Source organism: Mustela nivalis, assembly GCF_964662115.1.
Source record: "Mustela nivalis genome assembly, chromosome: 11".
Lineage (NCBI taxonomy): Eukaryota > Metazoa > Chordata > Mammalia > Carnivora > Mustelidae > Mustela > Mustela nivalis.
Genome location: NC_139030.1, coordinates 14497394 through 14524116, shown reverse-complemented (window position 1 = coordinate 14524116; position 26723 = coordinate 14497394). Strand labels below are relative to the sequence as shown.

Below are 26723 nucleotides of genomic sequence, written 5' to 3'. Positions count from 1 at the left end.
CCCTCACACCAGTCCTATCAGTAAATGCATTCTCGAGAGAACAGTGGTCTCATTCCTTTTGCCAGTGATTGAGGTCCAGTAGTACTTGGGAAGGGAAATTTATTTCACACAACAAAAAGTTCTGGGGCATAATATTTCTTTTTTTTTAAAGATTTTATTTATTTATTTGACAGATAGAGATCACAAGTAGGCAGAGAGGCAGGCAGAGAGAGAGGGGGAATCAGGCTCTACACTGAGCAGAGAGCCCAATGCGGGGCTCGATCCCAAAACCATGGGATCATGACCTGAGCTGAAGGTAGAGATGGGGCATGATATTTCTAAGGTTAGGTAGCTCAGCAATGAAATGATTTTATCCAAGACCCAGATTTTTTCCATCTTTTCCCTCTATCATCCTCAGCAGTTTGGCTTCGTCTTCAGACCAGATCTCCTTCTGTGTGAAAGGTTGTGGGTCACTCACAAACAAGATAACACAGACTTTATTTTAGCTAATGAGTTCTTAGGAAATGTCTCTTGGCATTATCTTGAAAGATTTCTTTTCTTACCAATAAAAATAGACACAGAAAGAAAAAAAATCAGTCTCCTCTGCTATATATTTTCTTCTTCAAATGTGACATCCAGAACAATGGCTGCCATTTTATAATCCTAAAAAGATCCAGTGTGGACACATGGCCACCATGTTGAGGAGAGCAGAGAAGAGCAGAAAGAGAGAATAAACCCTGTGGATTCAACCAACTGTGACAATGGTCCTCATCAAGGGAAATGAATTTCCCTGTTTTTGTTCCATTATCTAAGGGTTTTTCTTACTGCCAAAGTCACCACAAGGAGCATAACAATAATTCTGAGGAATGAATACTTCCAATCTTATAGAAATTACTGAGGTTAAGAAAGGAGAATTACTGAGTTTAAGAAATTTTGTCTAACCAGGATTTCTCAACTTCTAACACCATTGGCATTTTGAATGAAGTAATCATTTGTAGTGTGGCAGTACTGTGTCATATAGGCTGCTCCCCAGATTCCCTGGCCTCTACCCACTAGATGCCAGTAGCACCCCACCTTTCAATGGTAGCAATCACAAATTTTGTCAAAAATTGCTAAAAGTCCTCTGAGGGGGAAAATCGCCCCGTTGAGAAGCACTCTACACTTCTCATGATTTAAGCATATAAATTTAGAGTCCGAGGATGAAATGATTTCTCAAGATCACATGGCTAATAGACTTGTAGAAGGAATAGAAATCCGTGCATACCGATCTTCAACTATGCTCCTTGTGTGTCCATGCCTTGTCTCACCTGTGAGCAACTGTGTTTAACAAATTAATGAATCACACAACACTATATGAATGAAATGATGAAGTGTATTAATGTTGGGCTTGCCGTTGGAGACCAAAACTCAAAGCAGAAGTGTTTCAAGCTAGATGTTTCTTTTTTCATAGAAATCCAAGCATGGGAGACAGAATTGATTTATTATAAGATCCTGCCTTCTTCCACCTCCTTGTTTTACTAACCTAAAAGTGCAGCTTCTGCTTCCAAGTCCTTAGCTGTTTCAATTCTGGCCATCATCCTCACATCGGTCCCTAAGAAGAAGAAAAGGAATCAGGAAGTATTCATGGCATCCCACCTTTAAAAGATATATCCCAGTTCCCACCCGTTTCTACATCCTACCATGGGCCAGAACCTAGCAGTCTTCATTTGGGACAGCTCTCTGTCCAGCTAACATAACTGTTCTATTACTGAAGTAAAAAGGGGGAGAAGATATCAGGAGCCAATGGGCAGCCCCAACTACAGGAAGAATGAGAAGGTTTGGAAAGGAGAGAGTGGAGTGAAGGAAGGCAGAAGGGCAAAAGAAAACTGAAAAATATTAGCATAAACTGCCTGGATCCTAGTAGATCTTCAATAAAAATGAGTTCTCTTTCCTCTTCCAATCCTCCTTTGGAATTGATTTAAGTGCTATCACTAGCTCCCTGTCTAGAGGAGAAAGAGGACAATTATTTAATAGCACAACCTAAATGCAACTAAACTGCAGGCATTAAAATTAAATGTAACTTTCCTGGTATTTTTATTCAAACAGGGAACTAGGGGCTTCATCTCTTTGTCTTATTTCTGACAGCACTTCCATGTGTAATGTGATTATTAGTATTTTTTTTTTATTCTGGAGTTGTATCCTGCCGCTTTCTGACATTAATTCATCATGTCTGCTGTGCTTACAGACTTTCTTTCTAAGCTGGTTATCCAGGAAAACTGTAGGAACGCTCTGTGTATATATCATGCTCATTTCATAGCAGATGGAATAGGAAATGCGTTGCAGGGCAGATGGTTGTTAAAGAAGTTTGCTGGTCAATCACAACCTATATGGGCTTTTTGTTTACAAGTCAGATCAGGCACTGAAAGGTAACATTAAAGGAATTGCCAGAACAGTTTATATTGTTCCTAATAAGAGGTTAAACTAAGTTTTAGTTTTGATTTATAAGGAATAATTTCATTTAAGTTTCTGGCACTTAGGCAACTATGTATCTAGGGGGGAAAACCCCTCATTTATTTGTATATTTATAAAGGAAGTTTTCAGGGAGTGCCAGACATTGTTCCAAATACTCAAGGAGGGGAACCTGGGTAGCTGAGTCAGTTAAGCTACCAACTCTTGATTTCGGCTCTGGTCATGATCTCAGGGTCATGAGATCAAGCCTCAGTTGGGGACTTCACACTGAGCGTGGAGTTCACTTGAGATTCTCTCTCTCCCTCTGTCTGTCCCCTCCCCACATGCACATTCTCTGTCTCTCTCTTTCTCTTAAAAAAAAAAAAAAAAACAAGGATATTGTATCAAATTTGGGGGCCAAAATTGGGGACAAAATGAGAGGTAGAAGTAAATCTCTGAGAAGTAAGGCTCTAAGATCTCCATGTAGAACATACTTCCTAAGAGCCCAGTCTCAGGTTGGCATCCTTCCTCCTCACTCACATAGCAGTATACCCATGACACTCTCATGGTACATTCCATTCAGAATCACTGTCTGGTTCCCTCTCCTATCCTCTCCTTCCTTTGAAGCTATCAAATAGAAGGATTGTCTTAAACTCCTCTCAGTACTCTGCATTCAGCACTCAACCAAAGTTAGTTAGGTAAATAAAGACTTTAAAAATCACAATAAAATTTTGTTTTTATTTTCTTTAATTCAACAAAATGTAAATAGTGGGCACATACACTGAATATTATTGGAAGAGACAATAATGGAAATCAGAGAAACCATGAAGGCTTCAAGATAAAAGTATGGGAATCTTTAACCAAACAAAGGCATTGGCCCTTTCTCGCAAGGAACCGTTACTACTACTCTAGAACATATCAATGAAACTAGAAGCTGGTTTTTTGAAAGAATCAATAATATCGATAAACCACTGGCCACACTAATCCAAAAGAAAAGAGAGAAAGCCCTAATTAATAAAATTATGAATGAAAAGGGAGAGATCACAACTAACACCAGAGAAGTAGAAACAATCATCAGAAGTTATCATCAACAGTTATATGCCAATAAGCTAAGCAACCTAGATGAAATGGATGCATTCCTGGAAAACTATAAACTCCCAAAATTGAACCAAGAAGAAATTGACAACCTGAATAGACCGATATCTGGTAACAAGATTGAAGCAGTGATCAAAAACCTCCCAAAAAACAAAAGCCCAGGACCTGACGTATTCCCTGAGGAATTCTACCAAATTTTCAAAGGAGAAATAACACCTATTCTCCTGAAGCTGTTTCAAAAAATTGAAGCAGAAGGAAAACTTCCAGACTCTTTTTATGAAGCCAGCATTACCCTGATCCCCAAACCAGGCAAAGACCCCACCAAAAAGGAGAATTTCAGACCAATATCACTGATGAATATGGATGCTAAGATTCTCAACAAGATCCTAGCAAACAGGACCCAACAGCACATTAAAATGATTATCCACCATGACCAGGTGGGATTCATCCCTGGGCTACAAGGATGGTTCAACATTCACCAATCAATCAATGTGATAGAACAAATCAATAAGAAAAGAGAGAAGAACCACATAGTCCTCTCAATTGATGCAGAAAAAGCATTTGACAAAATCCAGCATCTGTTCCTGATTAAAACGCTTCAAAGTATAGGGATAGAGGGCACATTCCTGAACTTCATCAAATCTATCTATGAAAGACCCACAGCAAATATCATCCTCAATGGGGAAAAGCTCACAGCCTTCCCGTTGAGATCAGGAACACAACAAGGATGCCCACTCTCACCACTCTTGTTCAACATAGTATTAGAAGTCCTAGCAACAGAAATCAGACAACAAAGAGCAATAAAAGGTATCCAAATTGACAATGAAGAAGTCAAGCTCTCTCCCTTCACAGATGACATGATTATTTATATGAAAAACCCAAAAGACTCCACCCCTCAAATACTAGAACTCATACAGCAATTCAGCAACGTGGCAGGATACAAAGTCAATGTACAGAAATCAGTGGCTTTCTTATACACTAACAATGAAAATACAGAAAGGGAAATGACAGAACCGATTCCATTTACTCTAGCACCAAGAACCATAAGATACCTGGGAATAAACCGAACTGAAGAGGTAAAGGAACTATACTCGAGGAACTACAGAACACTCATGAAAGAAACTGAAGAAGACACAAAAAGATGGAAGACCATTCCATGCTCTTGGATCGGAAGAATAAACGTGGTAAAAATGTCTATACTGCCTAGATCAATCTATACTTTTAATGCCATTCCAATCAAAATTCCACTGGTATTTTTCAAAGAGCTGGAACATATAATCCTAACATTTGTATGGAATCAGAAGAGACCCCGAATCACTAAGGAAATGTTGAAAAACAAAAATAAAACGGGGGGCATCACGTTACCTGATTTCAAGCTTTACTACAAAGCTGTGATCACCAAGACAGAATGGTACTAGCATAAAAACAGACACATAGACCAGTGGAACAGAGTAGAGAGCCCAGATATGGACCCTCGACTCTATGGTCAAATAGTCTTTGACAAAACAGGAGAAAATATACAGTGGAAAAAAGACAGTGTCTTCAATAAATGGTGCTGGGAAAACTGGACAGGTATATGTAGAAGAATGAAACTCGATCTCTTACACTGTACACAAAGATAAACTCAAAATGGATAAAAGACCTCAATGTGAGATAGGAATCCATCAGAATCCTAGAGGAGAACATAGGCAGTAACGTCTTCGATATCAGCCACAGCAACTTCTTTCAAGATATGTCTCCAAAGGCAAAGGAAACAAAAGCGAAAATGAACTTTTGGGACTTCATCAAGATCAAAAACTTCTGCACAGCAAAGGAAACAGTTAACAAAACAAAGAGGCAACCCACGGAATGGGAGAAGATATTTGCAAATGACAGTAAAGACAAAAGGTTGATATCCAGGATCTATAAAGTACTCCTCAAACTCAACACACACAAAACAGGCAATCATATAAAAAAATAGGCAGAAGATATAAACAGACACTTCTCCAATGAAGACATACAAATGGCTATCAGACACATGAAAAAATGTTCATCATCACTAGCCATCAGGGAGATTCAAATTAAAACCACATTGAGATACCACCTTTAGAATGGCCAAAATTAGCAAGACAGGAAACATGTGTTGGAGAGGATATGGAGAAAGGGGAGCCCTCCCACACTGTTGGTAGGAATGCAAGTTGGTGCAGCCACTTTGGAAAACAGTGTGGAGATTCCTCAAGAAATTAAAAGTAGAGCTTCCCTATGACCCTGCAATCTTTCTACTGGGTATTTACCCCAAAGATACAGATGTAGTGAAAAGAAGGGCCATCTGTACCCCAGTGTTTACAGCAGCAATGGCCACGGTCGCCAAACTCTGGAAAGAACTAAGATGCCCTTCAACGGACAAATGGAAAAGGAAGATGTGGTCCATATACACTATGGAATATTATGTCTCCATCAGAAAGGATGAACACCCAACTTTTGTAGCAACATGGATGGGACTGGAAGAGATTATGCTGAGTGAAATAAGTCAAGCAGAGAGAGTCAATTATCATATGATTTCACTTATTTGTGGAGCATAACAAATAGCATGGAAGATAAGGGTTGATGGAGAGGAGAAGGGAGTTTAGGGAAATTGGAAGGGGAGGTGAACCATGAGAGACTATGGACTCTGAATAACAACCTGAGGGTATTGAAGGGGTAAGGGGTGGGAGGTTGGGGGAACCAGGTGGTGGGTATTAGAGAGGGCATGGATTGCATGGAGCACTGGGTGTGGTGTAAAAACAATGAATACTGTTATGCTGAAAAGAAATAAAAAATGAAAAAAATTCACTTCAACTTGTCAACTTACTTGCAATGTCAAAGGCAGAAGCCACTCTAACATGGTTAACTAATTCCATCTTCAGCTAGTGAATTCATGGGTTGGCAACTCCTTAGCACTGGCTTTTTTTTTTTTTTAAAGATTTTATTTATTTATTTGACAGAGAGAGATCACAAGTAGGCAGAGAGGCAGGCAGAGAGAGAGGAGGAAGCAGGCTCCCCACTGAGCAGAGAGCCCAATGTGGGGCTCGATCGCAGGACCCCGAGATCATGACCCGAACCGAAGGCAGTGGCTTAACCCACTGAGCCACCCAGGCGCCCCTAGCACTGGCTTTTGAAAAGTTACCATTTTCTAAAAAAATGCGTATGTAAGAGGTACCTGCCTGAGTGGTCACTGTCTCCTCTTTACTCTGGTGGTTCTACTGTCCTGGGATGGATGAATTCCCACTGCATGACAGGCTGGCAGCCCAACAGCTGCAAATGTCATTGTGACATGGGTCCCATCAGGTGAGACTTCACAGTGACCTGGTAGGAGATGAATTAGGAATGATGAAATGGTAGATTACTTTGTTTTATCACAAAACAAAACAAAAAAGCCTATGAAACCAGGTGAACTATTTGTGCAAATTTAGCACATTTTGCAGGCATTAGATTTTGATATTAGAAACACTTAAATTGGCTTCAAATTCAGCACTTGAGTCCTTTTCCCTAGCATGCTCTATTGTGTTTTACTCTGTATTTCCAACATAATAGGAAAAACACTCGGAATTTGGGAGACTTCCTTGTGCAATGTGATTGCAGTGACTAGATTTTGGAGTAGTTAGTAGACAAGCAATAGAGCACTAGAGCAAGTCAACATTAACTTAGGTCTCCTTTCCTTCTCTCCATCATATGCTCTGTTACTTAACTTGTAATTGGCCATAAGATGTTTTTTGTACTTCTACCTATTTAATGTCAAGTGACCCTTTTGAAGAAAATGTTTTTGCTTTATTTTTTTTAAATGGGCTAGCCATACACTGACCTGCTATTTCATGCTTTTATTTACTTGTCCCTCTTTTTACCTCTCATCCTTATTCAGTGGGCACTTATAGCATCTCCTCTTGTGCACAACAGCACTAGTATTTGTCCTGAAAGGCAAGGTAAACACATATACACTTTTTGGCTCAATCTTACTGAGGTATTAACTGAAATATTTCCTATTGCTCCACAATAGGTGACTAGAAACCAATGGAGAAAACAGAGGCATGAGCAGTCATTATTCCAGAAAGAAACCCAAACAACCAGTGAGAGACACCATCTTTAGGATATTTGGAAAGGTCACTAAACAATTTCTGGGGGAGTCTGTGTGGTTCAGTTGATTAAGTGTCCAACTCTTGATTTCAGCTGAGGTCATGATCTCAGGGTTGTGCTATAGAGCCCTGCCTTGGGCTCTGTGCTGGGCATGGAGCCTGCTTAAGATTCTCTCCCTCTCCCTTTACTCCTCTCCTCCCCATCTCTTAAAAACAAAACAAAACAAAACAAAGAACAAAAACAAACAAACAGCAACAACAACAAAATTTGCTATTCCATCTCAGTCACAGCCCATCTTCCATCCCATTCTGTATTTGAAGACTAGGAGGACCAGAAAAAGAATAGGAGGACAGCAGTTCTGAGTTACTGGCTCTGTGTAGCTCCTGGAGCTTTGCCCTGCCCTCTCTGGGAAGGAAAGGAAAGGATTCTTCCTTGAAAACAAGGTAGATGGGGAAGCTCCAGGAAATTTCATTTGTAGAGATTGGAGCTGTCCTCAGGGTGGGTGACTGATATCTTATTCCATGATTTGATGTTTGTCTATGCAGCAGACTTGCTGACTTGCCTTTTAAACCTATATAAGCAGAAGCATAAACAGAAAAAATGCTGTCAGGACAGAGATGAGATGTGACACTTCGGTCTAGCAGAGATGTGTGAGTGTGCACTATGCCAAGGAGAGTGTGCATGAAAGAGTACAGCTTGAGCTGGATTGCAAGGATCTTATCCGAGAAGAAAGGCAGGAGGATTTCATCATCCAAAGGTGGTGAGGCATTCTTGAGGAGTAGAGCAGGGTTATGAATGTCAAACCAGAATCTCCCATGTCAGACAATGGAGAGAGGATACATATGCCCCTCCAGAGAGTAGAATTTGGATACAAAACAGGCATCTCTGGCCAGTTAGGTTTAGCCAGAGACACAGTAACCTCTAAGGTAAAGGACCTGACAGCTGATTTTGAAAGTCACATTCTTCCATTTCTTCTTTCTTCTTCCAGATTCTGAACTTCAAAGAAGAGAGATGAGAAGTGAAAACGAAGGGAAGGTGAAAACAGACCATAATTCCCTCATTCCAAAAGGTAGAGTGGGAAGAATCATGAGTGAACAGTTCATGTCCCCATTCCCAGTGAGATCTCCCAGCCTACAAGGCATCTGGAATGCCACTGCAGGGGGAAAGGAGAAGAGACTGGAATTGAAGTTACACTGGACTGGACTTTGATTTTATAATGCGAAGCCCTATTAGTTTATTTTATTTTATTATTATTTTTTATTTGAATGTAGTTGACACACAATGTTACCTTAGTTTCAGGTATACAACATAGTGATTTGACAAGTCTATATGTTATCCTCACCTCAAGGCGAACTACTATCTGTCACCATACAATGCTATTACAATACCATGGACTATACTCCCTATGCTGTATGTTGTATTCCCATGACTTGTTCATTTCCTAACTGGATACTTCTGTCTCCCACTCTCCTTCACCCATCTTGCCCCCTCTCTAACCCTTCCCCCTGGCAACTGTTTATTTATGGGTCTGTTTCCACTTTTTTTGTTTGTTTTCATTTCTTTTGTCTTTGAGGTTCCACAGGTGAGTGAAGTCATATGTTGTCTTTCTCTGTCTCAGAGACTCCATTTCACATAATACCCTCTGGGTCCATCTGTGTTGTCACAAATGGCAAGATCTCGTTCTTTTTTATGGTTAAGTATTAAGCCATTTTTAAAATTTTATTTATTTTTAATTTAAAACAATAATCCATTTATATGTTGCAATGATCTGAACAATGACAACATACTATCCCATCTCATCTTTTCCATCTCCTGTGGGTAACAAGTTTTACCAAATTCCTGTGATTAATTGTGCAAGTCCTTTCATTTCCTAATATAAAACATATTCTCATTCTTTTTTGTTTGTATAATATTTCATGAAGTGGATATATAACATTTTCTAACCTAAACATTTTAATACCTATAAATTACCAAAAATCTATAGTATCTACCATATATTATTTCAGATTTGACAAAGCATGATTATAGGCAATTATTTAAAAAAAAAATCAAGTTTATATCCTACTAAATTTTTCTTGTTTAACAAAATTTTTCCACAAAAATCTATGTCCGTCTTCAAACTTTATGCTTAGTTTTATATATAAAATCTCTTCTGTATCATAAGCATCTCCAACTGAGCAAATTTAAAACTGGATTAATAGTCTTCTCCCTAGAACAGGTGCATACTTATCCTACAATTCCCCTCTAAACCAGAGTCGGGTGAGTACTGACGGCTATGAAGCACAGTGCCGTGTTTCCATCCAGCTCTCCCTGGCAGCACTGAACAGTCATATTGAAAGGCTGGTTGATTTAAAGGCAAGTCATACCCTTGCAATAATAACGATATAGTTTCTCTCTTCAAACTCTGCTCTGTGGGGGTGCCTGGGTGGCTCAGTGGGTTGGACCTCTGCCTTCAGCTCAGGCCCTGGTCTCAGGGTGCTGGGATCAAGCCCCAGGTCAGGCTCTCTGCTCATCAGGGAGCCTGCTTCCCCCTGCCTCTTTATCCGTTTTTGATCTCTCTGTGTGTCAAAAAAATTAATAAATAAATCTTATGAAAAAAATTCTGTTCTGTCAAGAACTGGGTAATATCTGGCATGGAACCCAAGTCCAAGTCTTCAAAGTCTATTTAGCCCCACCCATCTCAATTCCCCGTGGGGGGTTCCTAAAAGAAAATTGCACAAAAGAGAGACCAAGCAAGTTTAAAATATTAATTTGATGTGTTTCTTACAAAACCAGAGTCATCAATTAGTGAGGTAGGCTGAATTTTGTGGAGAAATTCTATTTGCTTAAGCCTCATGTAGACTTCATAAATCCTGTTAAAGCATCCATGAACTTCCTTTGCCTTGTCTCAAGAACATGCTTCTGCCTTTGAGTCTGATGATGGAAAATGTCTACTCCACAAAGACCGTACTAAGATAGTGTAAGAGAAATCAATATCTGCCTTAATGCTCAAAATAGGGTGAAACATTTTTTCTAGCAGAATTAGCACTGACCTCTCCCACCACTTGCATGGAGGAGGATAGTGAGATTCCTGAAGGACCATTCTTAATTTACTGGAACTCTTTTATGCCTAAATGTCAAAGTCTCTAGACTTTGTTTTGTGTTTTCTTCAGATCTGCTAGAAACTACTTTATGTTAACAATATTAAAATAGATGTTGGATAGAAGATCCATCTTAGAGAGGATTTATGTAGTAAAAAATTAAACTCCAGGGACAGATATCAGGAAATAAGTCACACCCAAAATACAACTTTGGAAGGTACTATAATTCAAATGCACAGAGAATGGCATACAATGTTACATCTGTGTGTTCTTGCCCAAAAATGCATAACTTCATTCTAATCATGGAAAAATATCAGATCAACCCAAAGTGAGAGACATTCTACAGAGTAACTGAGCAGCATTTTTCAAAAGTGCCAAGGTTTGAAAGGTAAAGAAAGACTGAGGATGTCTCTTGGATTTGAGGGGGCCAAAGAGACCCACAAATAAACGCAGTGTGGGGTCCTGGATTGGATCTGAGAACTGAGAGGTCGTTTGTGGAGAAGTGGTAAAATCTGAGTTCAGAATGTAGTTGAGTGAGCAGTGTTGCACAAAAGTTAGTTTCTTGATTTTGATCATTGGACTATTGCTGTATAAGGGTTAACATTGGGAGAAGCTGGGTAACAGGTATACAAGAATTTTCTGGATTAATTTGCATCTTTTCTAGAAGTCTAAAATTAATTCAAAATAAAAAAACTTAAAAATAGGTAATATGATATATATATTTATATATTTCTCTCTCCCTCTCTTTTTCTCTCTCCCTCTCACTCACACACACACACACTGCATCCTGAAAACACTTCTGCTACAAATCACGTAGAAAATCTAGGTAAGATATAATAGCCTATTCTAAAAGAAAAAGCTGAAAGCCAGAACAGGAAGCATGAAGGGCACTGATGTCAAGCTTTTCTAAGAGAATTTGCTGATATCTATCATTGAGAATAGTGGTTCTAAAACACCATTGTGCATGAGAACCACCTGGAGAACTTGTGAAAACATACTTGGCTGTGAGTTTTCCACTGTCAGTTTCTAACTCACCAGCTCTGGGCTGGGGCCCAGAAATGTGCATTTCTAATGAGTTCCCTGGTGATCTGTATCACATAGTTGCCTGGGTACAGAGAACACCCACTGAGAATCAGTGAAGTGTGAACTGGGAACTGAGAGATCAGGTGCCAACAAGACTTCATCCCCACCCTCCACCTACAGAGCTCCTGCCCAGGTTATTGTTATTGTTTTTTTGTTTTGTTTTGTTTTGTTTTGTTTTAAATTTTATTTATTTATTTGAAAGACGGAGATCACAAGTAGGCAGAGAGGCAGGCAGAGAGAGAGAGAGAGGGAAGCAGGCTTCCTGCGGAGCAGGGAGCCCGATGCGGGGCTCGATCCCAGGACCCTGAGATCATGACCCGAGCCAAAGGCAGCAGCCCAAACCACTGAGCCACCCAGGCGCCCCTGCCCAGGTTATTGTGACAGCACATTAAAAAGACAAAACAAAACAAAAGAACAGACAAAGAAAGACAACCAAGGATCATTTCTTTTTTATTTTTTTCTTTCCTTACTTGAGAGAGAGTGCACATGCATGAACCCCAAGAGGCAGGAGCAATAAGGGCAGAGGGAGAGAGACAATGCCCAGCATGAGCCCCACAAAGGTCCAGTCTCAGGACCCTAGGATCATGACCTGAGGCAAAACCAAGAAAGAGTCAGATGCCCAACTGACTAAGTGCCCCAGATACTTGTCTCAAGTATCATTTCTATTGTTCATCTTACTTGAGCTATCAGAAGCCTTTGCCACAGATGAGTGCTTTCTCTTCCTGAAATATTTTCTTAACTTGGATTCTAGAACATACTCTCTTGATTTTTCCCCCTAATTTTAGTAGCCATGACTTTCAATTTCTCATGTGTTCCCTCATCTTCCAAACTTTAAATATTAAAGTGAATTGAGGCTCAGTCCTTGAGCTATTTTGCTATTTACACTTTATTCTCTGAGTGGTTTCATCTAGCTCCACTGCCAAACAGAAGCTTATACTAAAACTTGTAATCTTATACCCCCAGGTCAGACCTCCCCAGTGAACTCCCAATTCATATATCCTTCTGTTTGCCTCAACATTTCCACTTCGATGTCTAATAGATTTACAACATTTAAATGAACTTATTCATCTCCCCCTCGCCTGCCTGTCCCACAGTGTTCCTTATCTTAGTAAGCAGCAATTCAAATTTTTCCTTGTTTTTCCGATAAAAAGAAAGTTGGATGTAGTTGCTCTGGTTGGCATTGCATTCTGTGGTCTCCTAGTGGCTCTACTTGCTTTTCTCCATGCAGCAAATGAATTGTATATGAGATCAAATTTAAATTGTTATTGAGATCATGCCAAACCTTAGTCCAGATCCTACCAAAGTAAATATCCTTTCAAAGTTAAGACTTATTTCTGATCACCTCCCTAATGCAAGTTCTTACACTCTCTTTCTGCCCACTCCAATCTACTCTCCTTGTAGGTCCTCAGACATGATGTGCATATTCCTGCATGGACAAGGACTTGCCTCTCTGTCTGTTCCAACCATTCTCCTCCCGTTCTTTAATCATTCAGGGCTCTATCCAAATGTTGCTTTAATGGGCTTTCCATGTCTACCCTAGATAAAGTTGCGAGCTTCTAAAACTCCACCTCCCTTTACTATGCTTTACTGTTTTGCACGGCACTTCACACAAACTCAAATGCTATGCAATCAATCACACACTGTGTATTTCTTTCTATGGGAAAATAGACAACTAGAACATAAATACATAAAGTCAGTATCTACGTCTATCACATTCACTGTTCTATTCCCACACCATAAGCACTTCCTGGCATATGATAGTTGGTCAATAAATATTTACTGAATAAATGAAATGACCCAGATTGCAGCTCAGGCAGGTGGATGAAAAAAGTCTCCAAGATGTGTTGAGAGATGTAGAAAACGAAAAGAGGAGGTCAAATATTTACCTATTTGGAGTTCTAAAAGAGAATATGGGTACTTGTGTGGCACAGTAAGTTAAGCATTTGACTTGTGGTTTTGGCTCAGGTCTATGGGTTTTGGTAAGTGTATAATAACATGCATCCACCATCAAGGTATCATACAGAATAGTTTGATAAAAATTTTCTGTGCTCTGCCTGTTCATCCCTCCCCCCTCCTTAACCCCAGGAAACCAATGATCTTTATAGTGTTGACATAGTTTTGCCTTTTGCAGAATGTCATGTCATTGGAATCATACAGTATGTAGCTTTGTCAGATTGGTTTCTTTCACTAAGTAACATGCATTTAAGATTCCTTCATGCCCTTTCATGGCTTGATAGCCCATTGCTTTTTAGTGCTGTATAATATTCCATATTCTGGATGTATCACATTCATTTATCCATTCAGCTACTAGGGACATGTTGGTTTTTTCCCAGTCTGGGCAGTTATGAATAAAAGTGCTATCAGCATCTGTGTACAGGGATTTGTGTGGATATATGTTTTCAATTCATTTGAGTAAATACCAAGGAGCACTATTATTGTTTGCTTTTAAGAATTAAAAACATTTAGGATGCCTGGGTGGCTCAGTTGGTTGGACGACTGCTTTCGGCTCAGGTCATGATCCTGGAGTCCCGGGATCGAGTCCCACATCCGGCTCCCAGCTCCACAGGGAGTCTGCTTCTCCCTCTGACCTTCTCCTCGCTCATGCTCTCTCTCTCCTCCTCTCTCTCAAATAAATAAATAAATAAATCTTAAAAAAAAAAAGAATTAAAAACATTTTATAAAAAGAATAATTGAACATAACTTAATGAAGATACTTACTAAACAGGCTTATCATTTATGGTTTCAATATTTATTCAAATTAGTTTTGTTATACATGAATTTAAATAATATTCATATTTTGTGGATTTTAACTCAACTACAGATTTGTGTGCCCCAGTAAGTCTTTTTTTCCCTCAGTCTAAGTGTTTCCAAACAACTACCAGCACTATAAAATAAACAAGCCATTTTAAGCAGAAAAGGGAAAGTTTTTTTAAAGCGTTTGCAATTACAAAGTATAAAACAATGTCTTTAATTAGATCAAATGTATAAAGAAGTGTCATTTAAATATTTAAATTATCATTTCAAATAAAATTCAGCAAAACTGAATGGGTTTACCAGAAAAAACTGACAAATCTACACTTCTCTCCATAACTGGTTGATGAAACCTACCCTCTTCACCATAGAAAATTAAATATCAAAGATGAAAGCAAAACATAGCCCTTTATGTCTTTGTACACTAGAGTTTCTTATTTTATTGGACTTTTGCCTGAAATAACTCCAAGACATTTCTTTTGCCCTTCTTCTCCCAATTTGTATTATTATATCATTTCTTCATTGTCAGATCAAATTACACTTTTATTCTGTTCTGCATTCTAATCGCCACATTTTTCTTAGTCAAACTTCTACGGTCAAATATTTTCAAAGCTCGTTATCTGTTCTTTCTATTTGGTTTCTCCATTTACTCTGGCATGTTTTATTTAAATTTCTTTCTGTCTAACAATCTACCTTTCGCTTAACTATCATTTACTAACTACTCATATTAAATTTAAGACATCATTGTTTATTTTAAGCCAACTCCTTATTTAAATGTTATATTGTTAAAGGTTTAGAAAATTAAAGAATAGGGCGCCTGGGTGGCTCAATGGGTTAAGCCACTGCCTTCAGCTCAGGTCATGATCTCAGGGTCCTGGGATCGAGTCCCGCATCGGGCTCTCTGCTCATCAGGGAGCCTGCTTCCTCCTCTCTGTCTGCCTGCCTCTCTGCCTACTTGTGATCTCTGTCAAATAAATAAATAAAATCTTTAAAAAAAAAAAAAAAGAAAGAAAGAAAATTAAAGAATAACTAAATTGTATCTAAATAAGTCCTATGATAGCACTCACTATATTTAAGCCATATGTTATAAATCACTTGATTCAGGGCTTTAGGGAAAACAAACATATTTATGATAATAACTGATTAAATATATAAAACTTGCTTGTGGTTGTGGGAAAACAAGGCATCTATTTTTTTTTTTTTTTTTGGACCATAATGTTGCATTTAGGTTTATGATATATTAGTCCATATGATTCTCTCTCTCTTAATATTTTAATGCAATACTAGTAATTTGAAAAGAAAATAAGTCTCAACCTTCCTAGGAGCTCTCTGGAAGGAAACCTGGTATGTAGACAAGATATTATGTAAGAAATTAGAAATTATCCACAATTTTTAAAGTCCTGACTAAAATTCCTCTTTCACTTTTTCACATTATATCTAAATACAGACTTTAAAAATATATAAACATCTACTTGCTAGTGGCTGGAGGTGAGCCACAACGATCTGAATTTAACAAGCCCTCTGGGTGATTCTGTCACATGGTAGGCTTTGTCATTCATTCTCAGCAGGACAACACTGCCTAGGAGGATGTGAAAATTGTTTCATGGGTATAGACAAACTTTAGGCATTACAATGCTTATGCCAGAGCGTTGCCCTCCATAACAAAATCGTATTCCTTAGTATTTAATTTCATGGGGAAGGGGTGCATTAATGTCCAAAAAAAAAAAATCTCCTTATGAGAGCCTAAGGGGAAAAAGTTGGGAAACATCAGCATAGATTGAAAAGCATAAGGGTCCCATAAAAGACCTTGTAGATCTGGAACCTGAAAGGAGAATAAGACTGAGAAAATTTAATGCAGAAGAAAAAGGGGCTTCCCAGCAAGATCCCTGCCTACTTCCGAATTGCACTGGCCAGAGCTCTTTTAACACAAAAACCAGGTGTAAGGGTGAGTGAGGACAAGGGTAGGATCCAAAACTTTAGTTCTCAAGGTATTGGGTTGGTTCACTTACCTCAAAAGGACAGAAATAGCTATTGTCACAGGAGTGAGTAAAATAAAATCCTAGCTAAAACTGCTGCGTATCAAGAGCACTAGATAGAAGCAGCATTGACCATCAGATCAAAAGTGCTCGGATGAGTTCTACTAGTGGAATCAAGATACTGACAGTTCTGGATTCAGGGGAATCAATACGTTTGGAGAATGAGTTCCAATACAGAGTGAAAAAAAAATTCAAAACATATAGAAAGAACAATAGAAAAAAACCTGAAGTTCATTTTAGGTACTAATTGCCTAGTTGGACGGGTGTGTGTGTGTGTATGTGATATGTACAAATAATGGCATGAATCAATATGCAATCTGTTATTACTAGTCTATTCCTTTTTCAAATACAGCGTTCACCTGTTGCTTGTTGACTAGTATCTTTCCACCATCATTGGGGTTCAGTAAATATTTGTCAAAGGACTGAATCAAGGCCTGGGTGAGATAGTCATTGCCATCCTTGATAACCTAGCTTTCTGGTAGGCCAGTTTATACTAAACTTATTGGACAAGAGATATTTCAAAATCTAATGAAATCTGCAGCTATGTATATATAGCTGTTTGTGCATGATTTCTGGGGATTTCTGGGGATCTCCTGTTGCCTAGAACCCTTCTATAGAAGAACTATTGCTGTTAGCACCAGAGAAGTTTGATATTTTCTGAGTAATTACTCCTAACTGATTAACCCAAAAAAACACTTTCTACCATATGGGAAAATCACGTGGACTAATTATATCTTTGTGGTAGCATTTAAATTTGATATTCTTCTAAGCCATTTTCTCCCTTCTGCCTTGATATAGTGGTTCCTCTGCTACAACTAATAACCGGAATTTCTCACTAAGAAACCAGGCAGTCAGAGAGGTTTTTGTCAATCAGCCCATGAACACTCACAAACTGGACCAATTTTATGACCAGAACCATGACCCAAAGCAAAACATGCCTGATATGAGGAAGTGGAGATGCAACATGGGGGGGTTGGGGGTAGGAAAAGAATAAATGAAACAAGATGGGACTGGGAGGGAGACAAACCATAAGAGACTCTTAATCTCGCAGAGCAAACTGAGGGTTGCTGGGGGGGAGGTGTTTTTTTTTGTTTTGTTTTGTTTTTTTTTAACTTTTTATTTTTTATAAACATATATTTTTATCCCCAGGGGTACAGGTCTGTGAATCACCAGGTTTACACACTTCACAGCACTCACCAAAGCACATACCCTCCCCAATGTCCATAATCCCACCCCCTTCTCCCAAACCCCCTCCCCCCAGCAACCCTCAGTTTGTTTTGTGAGATTAAGAGTCACTTATGGTTTGTCTCCCTCCCAATCCCATCTTGTTTCATTTATTCTTCTCCTACCCACTTAAGCCTCCATGTTGCATCACCACTTCCTCATATCAGGGAGATCATATGATAGTTGTCTTTCTCTGCTTGACTTATTTCGCTAAGCATGATATGCTCTAGTTCCATCCATGTTGTTGCAAATGGCAAGATTTCATTTCTTTTGATGGCTGCATAGTATTCCATTGTGTATATATACCACATCTTCTTGATCCATTCATCTGTGGATGGACATCTAGGTTCTTTCCATAGTTTGGCTATTGTGGACATTGCTGCTATAAACATTCGGGTGCATGTGCCCCTTTGGATCACTACATTTGTATCTTTAGGGTAAATACCCAATAGTGCAATTGCTGGGTCATAGGGCAGTTCTATTTTCAACATTCTGAGGAACCTCCATGCTGTTTTCCAGAGTGGCTGCACCAGCTTGCATTCCCACCAACAGTGTAGGAGGGTTCCCCTTTCTCCACATCCTCGCCAGCATCTGTCATTTCCTGACTTGTTGATTTTAGCCATTCTGACTGGTGTGAGGTGATATCTCATTGTGGTTTTGATTTGTATTTCCCTGATGCCGAGTGATATGGAGCACTTTTTCATGTGTCTGTTGGCCATCTGGATGTCTTCTTTGCAGAAATGTCTGTTCATGTCCTCTGCCCATTTCTTGATTGGATTATTTGTTCTTTGGGTGTTGAGTTTGCTAAGTTCGTTATAGATTCTGGACACTAGTCCTTTATCTGATATGTCGTTTGCAAATATCTTCTCCCATTCTGTCAGTTGTCTTTTGATTTTGTTAACTGTTTCCTTTGCTGTGCAAAAGCTTTTGATCTTGATGAAATCCCAATAGTTCATTTTTTCCCTTGCTTCCCTTGCCTTTTGCGTTGTTCCTAGGAAGATGTTGCTGCGGCAGAGGTCGAAGAGGTTGCTGCCTGTGTTCTCCTCAAGGATTTTGATGGATTCCTTTCGCACATTGAGGTCCTTCATCCATTTTGAGTCTATTTTTGTGTGTGGTGTAAGGAAATGGTCCAATTTCATTTTTCTGCATGTGGCTGTCCAATTTTCCCAGCACCATTTATTGAAGAGGCTGTCTTTTTTCCATTGGACATTCTTTCCTGCTTTGTCGAAGATGAGTTGACCATAGATTTTAGGGTCTATTTCTGGGCTCTCTATTCTGTTCCATTGATCTATGTGTCTGTTTTTGTGCCAGTACCATGCTGTCTTGATGATGACAGCTTTGTAATAGAGCTTGAAGTCCGGAATTGTGATGCCACCAACGTTGGCTTTCTTTTTCAATATCCCTTTGACTATTCGAGGTCTTTTCTGGTTCCATATAAATTTTAGCATTATTTGTTCCATTTCTTTGAAAAAGATGGATGGTACTTTGATAGGAATTGCATTAAATGTGTAGATTGCTTTAGGTAGCATAGATATTTTCACAATATTTATTCTTCCAATCCAGGAGCATGGAACATTTTTCCATTTCTTTGTGTCTTCCTCAATTTCTTTCATGAGTACTTTATAGTTTTCTGAGTATAGATTCTGTGTCTCTTTGGTTAGGTTTATTCCTAGGTATCTTATGGTTTTGGATGCAATTGTAAATGGGATTGACTCCTTAATATCTCTTTCTTCTGTCTTGCTGTTGGTGTAGAGAAATGCAACTGATTTCTGTGCATTGATTTTATATCCTGACACTTTACTGAATTCCTGTATAAGTTCTAGCAGTTTTGGAGTGGAGTCTTTTGGGTTTTCCACATATAGTATCATATCATCTGCGAAGAGTGATAATTTGACTTCTTCTTTGCCGATTTGGATGCCTTTAATTTCCTTTTGTTGTCTGATTGCTGAGGCTAGGACCTCTAGTACTATGTTGAATAGCAGTGGTGATAATGGACATCCCTGCCGTGTTCCTGACCTTAGTGGAAAAGCTTTCAGTTTTTCTCCATTGAGAATGATATTTGCGGTGGGTTTTTCATAGATGGCTTTGATGATATTGAGGTATGTGCCCTCTATCCCTACACTTTGAAGAGTTTTGATCAGGAAGGGATGCTGTACTTTGTCAAATGCTTTTTCAGCATCTATTGAAAGTATCATATGGTTCTTGTTCTTTCTTTTATTGATGTGTTGTATCACATTGACTGATTTGCAGATGTTGAACCAACCTTGCAGCCCTGGAATAAATCCCACTTGGTCGTGGTGAATAATCTTTTTAATGTACTGTTGAATTCTATTGGCTAGTATTTTGTTGAGTATTTTCGCATCTGTGTTCATCAAGGATATCGGTCTATAGCTCTCTTTTTTGGTGGGATCCTTGTCTGGTTTTGGGATCAAGGTGATGCTGGCCTCATAAAATGAGTTTGGAAGTTTTCCTTCCATTTCTATTTTTTGGAACAGTTTCAGGAGAATAGGAATTAGTTCTTCTTTAAATGTTTGGTAGAATTCCCCCGGGAAGCCATCTGGCCCTGGGCTTTTGTTTGTTTGGAGATTTTTAATGACTGTTTCAATCTCCTTACTGGTTATGGGTCTGTTCAGGCTTTCTATTTCTTCCTGGTTCAGTTGTGGTAGTTTATATGTTTCTAGGAATGCATCCATTTCTTCCAGATTGTCAAATTTATTGCCGTAGAGTTGCTCATAGTATGTTCTTATAATAGTTTGTATTTCTTTGGTGTTAGTTGTGATCTCTCCTCTTTCATTCATGATTTTATTTATTTGGGACCTTTCTCTTTTCTTTTTGATAAGTCTGGCCAGGGGTTTATCAATTTTATTAATTCTTTCAAAGAACCAGCTCCTAGTTTCGTTGATTTGTTCTATTGTTTTTTTGGTTTCTATTTCATTGATTTCTGCTCTGATCTTTATGATTTCTCTTCTCCTGCTGGGCTTAGGGTTTCTTTCTTGTTCTTTCTCCAGCTCCTTTAGGTGTAGGGTTAGGTTGTGTACCTGAGACCTTTCTTGTTTCTTGAGAAAGGCTTGTACCGCTATATATTTTCCTCTCAGGACTGCCTTTATTGTGTCCCACAGATTTTGAACCGTTGTATTTTCATTATCATTTGTTTCCATGATTTTTTTCAATTCTTCTTTAATTTCCCGGTTGACCCATTCATTCTTTAGAAGGATACTGTTTAGTCTCCATGTATTTGGGTTCTTTCCAAACTTCCTTTTGTGGTTGAGTTCTATCTTTAGAGCATTGTGGTCTGAAAATATGCAGGGAATGATCCCAATCTTTTGATACCGGTTGAGTCCTGATTTAGGACCGAGGATGTGATCTATTCTGGAGAATGTTCCATGTGCACTAGAGAAGAATGTGTATTCTGTTGCTTTGGGATGAAATGTTCTGAATATATCTGTGATGTCCATCTGGTCCAGTGTGTCGTTTAAGGCCTTTATTTCCTTGCTGATCTTTTGCTTGGATGACCTGTCCATTTCAGTGAGGGGAGTGTTAAAGTCCCCTACTATTATTGTATTGTTGTTGATGTGTTTCTTTGATTTTGTTATTAATTGGTTTATATAGTTGGCTGCTCCCACGTTGGGGGCATAGATATTTAAAATTGTTAAATCTTCTTGTTGGACAGACCCTTTGAGTATGATATAGTGTCCTTCCTCATCTCTTATTATAGTCTTTGGCTTAAAATCTAATTGATCTGATATAAGGATTGCCACTCCTGCTTTCTTCTGATGTCCATTAGCATGGTAAATTCTTTTCCACCCCCTCACTTTAAATCTGAAGGTGTCTTCGGGCTTAAAATGAGTTTCTTGGAGGCAACATATAGATGGGTTTTGTTTTTTTATCCATTCTGATACCCTGTGTCTTTTGACAGGGGCATTTAGCCCATTGACATTCAGGGTAACTATTGAGAGATATGAATTTAGTGCCATTGTATTGCCTGTAGGGTGACTGTTATTGTATATGGTCTCTGTTCCTTTCTGATCTACCACATGTAGGCTCTCTCTTTGCTTAGAGGACCCCTTTCAATATTTCCTGTAGAGCTGGTTTGGTATTTGCAAATTCTTTCAGTTGTTGTTTGTCCTGGAAGCTTTTAATCTCTCTTTCTATTTTCAATGATAGCCTAGCTGGATATAGTATTCTGGGCTGCATGTTTTTCTCGTTTAGTGCTCTAAAAATATCATGCCAGCTCTTTCTGGCCTGCCAGGTCTCTGTGGATAAGTCAGCTGCCAATCTAATATTTTTACCATTGTATGTTACAGACTTCTTTTCCCGGGCTGCTTTCAGGATTTTCTCTTTGTCACTGAGACTTGTAAATTTTACTATTAGGTGACGGGGTGTGGGCCTATTCTTATTGATTTTGAGGGGCGTTCTCTGAACCTCCTGAATTTTGATGCTCGTTCCTTTTGCCATATTGGGGAAATTCTCCCCAATAATTCTCTCCAGTATACCTTCTGCTCCCCTCTCTCTTTCTTCTTCTTCTGGAATCCCAATTATTCTAATGTTGTTTCGTCTTATGGTGTCACTTAATTCTCGAATTCTCCCCTCGTGGTCCAGTAGCTGTTTGTCCCTCTTTTGCTCAGCTTCTTTATTCTCTGTCATTTGGTCTTCTATATCACTAATTCTTTCTTCTGCCTCATTTATCCTAGCAGTTAGAGCCTCCATTTTTTATTGCACCTCATTAATAGCTTTTTTGATTTCAACTTGGTTAGATTTTAGTTCTTTTATTTCTCCAGAAAGGGTTTTTATATCTCTCGAGAGGGTTTCTCTAATATCTTCCATGCCTTTTTCGAGCCCGGCTAGAACCTTGAGAATTGTCATTCTGAACTCTAGATCTGACATATTACTGATGTCTGTATTGATTAGGTCCCTAGCCTTCGGTACTGCCTCTTGTTCTTTTTTTTGCATTGAATTTTTACGTCTTGTCATTTTGGCCAGATAAGAGTAAATGAAGGGGCAAGTAAAATACTAAAAGGGTGGCAACAACCCCAGGAAAATATGCTTTAACCAAATTAGAAGAGATCCAAAATCGTGAGTGGGGAGAAAGGGGATAAAAAGAGGTTCAAAAAGAAAGAAAGAAAAAAAAAAAGAAAAAAGAAAAGAAAAAAAAGAAAAGAAAAAAAAATTTTTTTAAAAAAAGAAAACACCTGAGAAAAATGTAAAAAAGAAAAAATATATATATTAGATAAACTAGTAAAAAATTGTTAAAAAAGAAAAAGGTAACAGTTAAAAAAAAAAAAAAAATTACCCGAAGGCGAGAAGAAAAAGAAAGAAAAAAAAAAAAAAATGAAAAAGAAAAAATTAAATTAACTGCAAGACTAAAAAAAATCACAGGAAAAAAGCCATGAGTTCCGTGGTTGGCTTTCTCCTCCTCTGGAATTCTGCTGCTCTCCTTGGTATTGAAACCGCACTCCTTGGTAGGTGAACTTGGTCTCGGCTGGATTTCTTGTTGATCTTCTGGGGGAGGGGCCTGTTGTAGTGATTCTCAAGTGTCTTTGCCCCAGGCAGAATTACACCTCCCTTACCCGGGGCCGGGGTGAGTAATCGCTCGGGTTTGCTTTCAGGAGCTTTTGTTCCCTGAGTGCTTTCCGTAGAGTTCCGGAGGACGGGAACACAAATGGCGGCCTCCTGGTCTCTGGCCCGGAGGAGCCGAGAGCCCAGGGCCCCACTCCTCAGTGCGCCCTCAGAGAACAGCGCTGAGTTACTCCCGTCTGCCTGACCTCCGGCCGCGCTCCGAGCTCACCGAGCCTGCGATCGGTTCAAGGTAACACCGAGCTGTGAGCTTACTGTTGGCTCCGTCTCTGCAGCCGGCTTTCCCGTTCCAATACCCGCAAGCTCTGCGACACTCAGACACCCCCGATCCTTCTGTGACCCTGCGGGACCTGAGGCCACGCTGACCCCGCGTGGGCTTCGCCCCGGTTTAGCCTCTGGAGCGATGTCCCTCAGCGAAACAGACTTTTAAAAGTCCTGATTTTGTGCGCGGTTGCTCCGCCGCTTGCCGGGAGCCGGCCCCTCCCCCCAGGGTCTATCTTCCCGTCGCTTTGGATTCACTTCTCCGCCGGTCCTACCTTTCAGAAAGTGGTTGTTTTTCTGTTTCCAGAATTGCTGTTCTTCTTCTCTTCGATCTGCTGATGGATTTTCAGGTGTTTGCAATCTTTAGATAAGCTATCTAGCTGATCTCCGGCTAGCTGAAGCAGTCTCAGCTTGCTACTTCTCCGCCATCTTGACTCCTCCTCTCTCGGGAGGGGGGTTTTAAAGGATGGTGGGGTTATGGACATTGGGAGGGTATGTGCTATGGTGAGTGCTGTGAAGTGTGTAAACCTGGCAATTCACAGACCTGTACCCCTGGGGCTAAAAATATATTCTATGTTTATTAAAAAATAAATAAAAAAAAAAAACTTGTCTCTCCCTCCAAAACAGTATGAAGACCTCAGACCCCACCCAGCCCGTGAAATATCTACTTTAAACTTTGTAAACATGTGCTCTTAAATCATTTAAACAACCTCAGAAAAAGCGAAATCTCCAGCAAAGCCATATAACATTTTCATAGCTTGTGTACATTACAATAAGGACTTGCCTAGGCACACAATATTTCAGTAATTGCAACTACTAAGTAGAATTTACCAGTATTTCTAATTGGCTGGCATGTCATAGGCTCAAGAATATTTTCATAGAACTCTTGGGAAGAGCCACAAAAAGAGCAGAAGGGAAGCCATGCTAATGCAAAGCTGTTCTTCTCCCTCATTCAGTCCCCCTTTTAGTTACTTTTCATACTGGCTAAATCTTTTTACAAAGAGTAATTTAAGAAGTTCTAGGTACGGAGGTGCAAAGCCAACTGCACTCTATTTAAAGAAAGAGAGTCTAAGTGCTGTAGTCCACGCACTGGGCACCGGGGCAGGTCAGGGGCTTGTAAATCTCCTGCGTGTCTAAGGAAGCAAGCTCTGGAGCATGACGAATGTGTAACAAGCCTCTTATGAACCTATTTCTGGAGATATGTCTACTTACAGAGCAAGAGGCCCAGAACTGTGTGTTACAGCCTTTGGTCATGCATTCAACAAGCTTATGAGCACCATCTGTATGCAAGTCACTTTGTATAACTTGCATGATTTAGAACACGGAGTTACTAAGAGCTGCTGCCTGGATCGATCCTATGTGAAGACAGAGGTAATGACTGTTAATATATCATGATTTAAAGGATGCTACCTGACCTTCTCTACCCAAAACTATCACTTCTCATGGCCTGGTGTGGCTTGATCCATTCCTTTTCTGACTTCATGTTGGTGTATTAAGAACCCTCTCTTTGGTTAAGGAACCCAAAGAAGGGAAGTTTCAGTCAGTCTTCAACAACAACAGGAGCAATTCTAACACCTGCATGAGCATCTACTCTATCTTAGCTCTGTGTTTCCATACATAGATCCTAGGAATGACTCAATAGCCTTATAAGATCTTTCCCTTTTGCTAAAATTAGCAAAGCAACCAAAGAGCTCTAACAGACAAATAACTGACAATCAGTTAAGCAGATTAGTAATTTTTTCCCCACAACCTGCAGCCCATGCCAAGATCCCAAAATATCAGACATAAACAGCTAATTTTATAGTCTGGGTACCATAAGAATATTTGACTGATTAGAAGAAGGTTTAGAGAGGAGCAATTACCAGAAATGATGCATAAACCTCAACAATGGGCAAAAGAGAGGAGCAGGAACTGACAAATTGAGAAATCACTCATTCAGCCAATATTTATATAGTACTACTCTATGCCATGCCCATGATAAGTGCTAGGGATACATCAGTGAAGTTGACAACCTCACCAACCTCAAGAGTGAGAAAGTCCGAGAAAACACACAAACAGTAAAATCAATACTGCAATTATTGCTATGAAAGAAATAAGGCAAATGAAAGGGTACAAAGATACTTTAGCAGTGATGCAACCAGAAAGTGACCTTGAACATAGGGGTTCTATACCACTCAATACAAAGTGGGACACTACAATGAGGAAATAGCATGGATGCAAGGGGAGATAAAGGAGAGGATAAAAGAAAGTGAGAAATGGGGGCACCTAGGTGGCTCAGTCTGTTGAGCATCTGCATTCAGCGCAGGTCATGATCCCGGGGTCCTGACATACAGCCTCAAGTCAGGCTCCCTGCTCAGCAGGGAGTCTGCTTCTCCTTCTGTCCCTCCCCTGCTTGTGCTGTCTCCTGTCTCTTGGTCTCTCTCAAATGAATAAATGAAATCTTTAAAAAAAAATAAAAGTGAGAAATGAGGAAGGAAGGCTATTCAGCCATACTTGATCCCATCTATAACAGACCTTGAACCTCAAGGATACAGCTCCCAGGCACTCCAGGTAAGGGTACAATGTCCACAGGGGGCTGGGACCCATAAGGGTGAATCTCCCAGAACTGATCCAACATCCTAATAAGGGGCTAACAATGAAAATTTGAAGACATGTATGATGGGGAAGATCAAGGAACAACAAAACTCATACACCGTGGACAGTAAGTTGAAATAAATTCCTAAGTACCTGGATCCAACCTGATGCTTCACATGTTGGAAAGTGAATGAAGTTATCACAGCCATTACTTCCAACATCTGTCTGTGCAGGACTTTGTTTACCTGACAATTTATACAGCCTAACATGATTCTGGATTATATGTTAACTGTTTAAGGCAGGAAGACACACTGTGTTTCAATTAAAAATGTACTAGGTTACAGAGCACCTGAGTGGCTCAGTCCCTTGAGCAACTGACTCTTGGTTTTGGCTCAGGTTATGACCTCACAATGCTGAGATGGAACCCCAGATGAGGCTCCCCACTCAACATGGAGTCTGTTTGGGATCCACCCTCTCCCTCTCCTCTGCCCTTTCTACCACTCGCACTTTCTCTCTTTCTCTCTAAAATAAATAAATACAATCTTAAAGA

General features: G+C 39.5%; 1 long non-coding RNA gene across 1 annotated transcript; it reads right to left on the bottom strand.

Moving 5' to 3' along the window:
• Positions 1 to 1365: 1365 nt before the first annotated feature.
• Positions 1366 to 26507, bottom strand: LOC309843872. Its single transcript, XR_014300388.1, has 3 exons — positions 26327 to 26507; positions 6684 to 6825; positions 1366 to 1570 (listed from the first exon to the last, which is right to left on the bottom strand). It is a non-coding gene; the product is annotated as an uncharacterized lncRNA (long non-coding RNA).
• Positions 26508 to 26723: the final 216 nt, after the last annotated feature.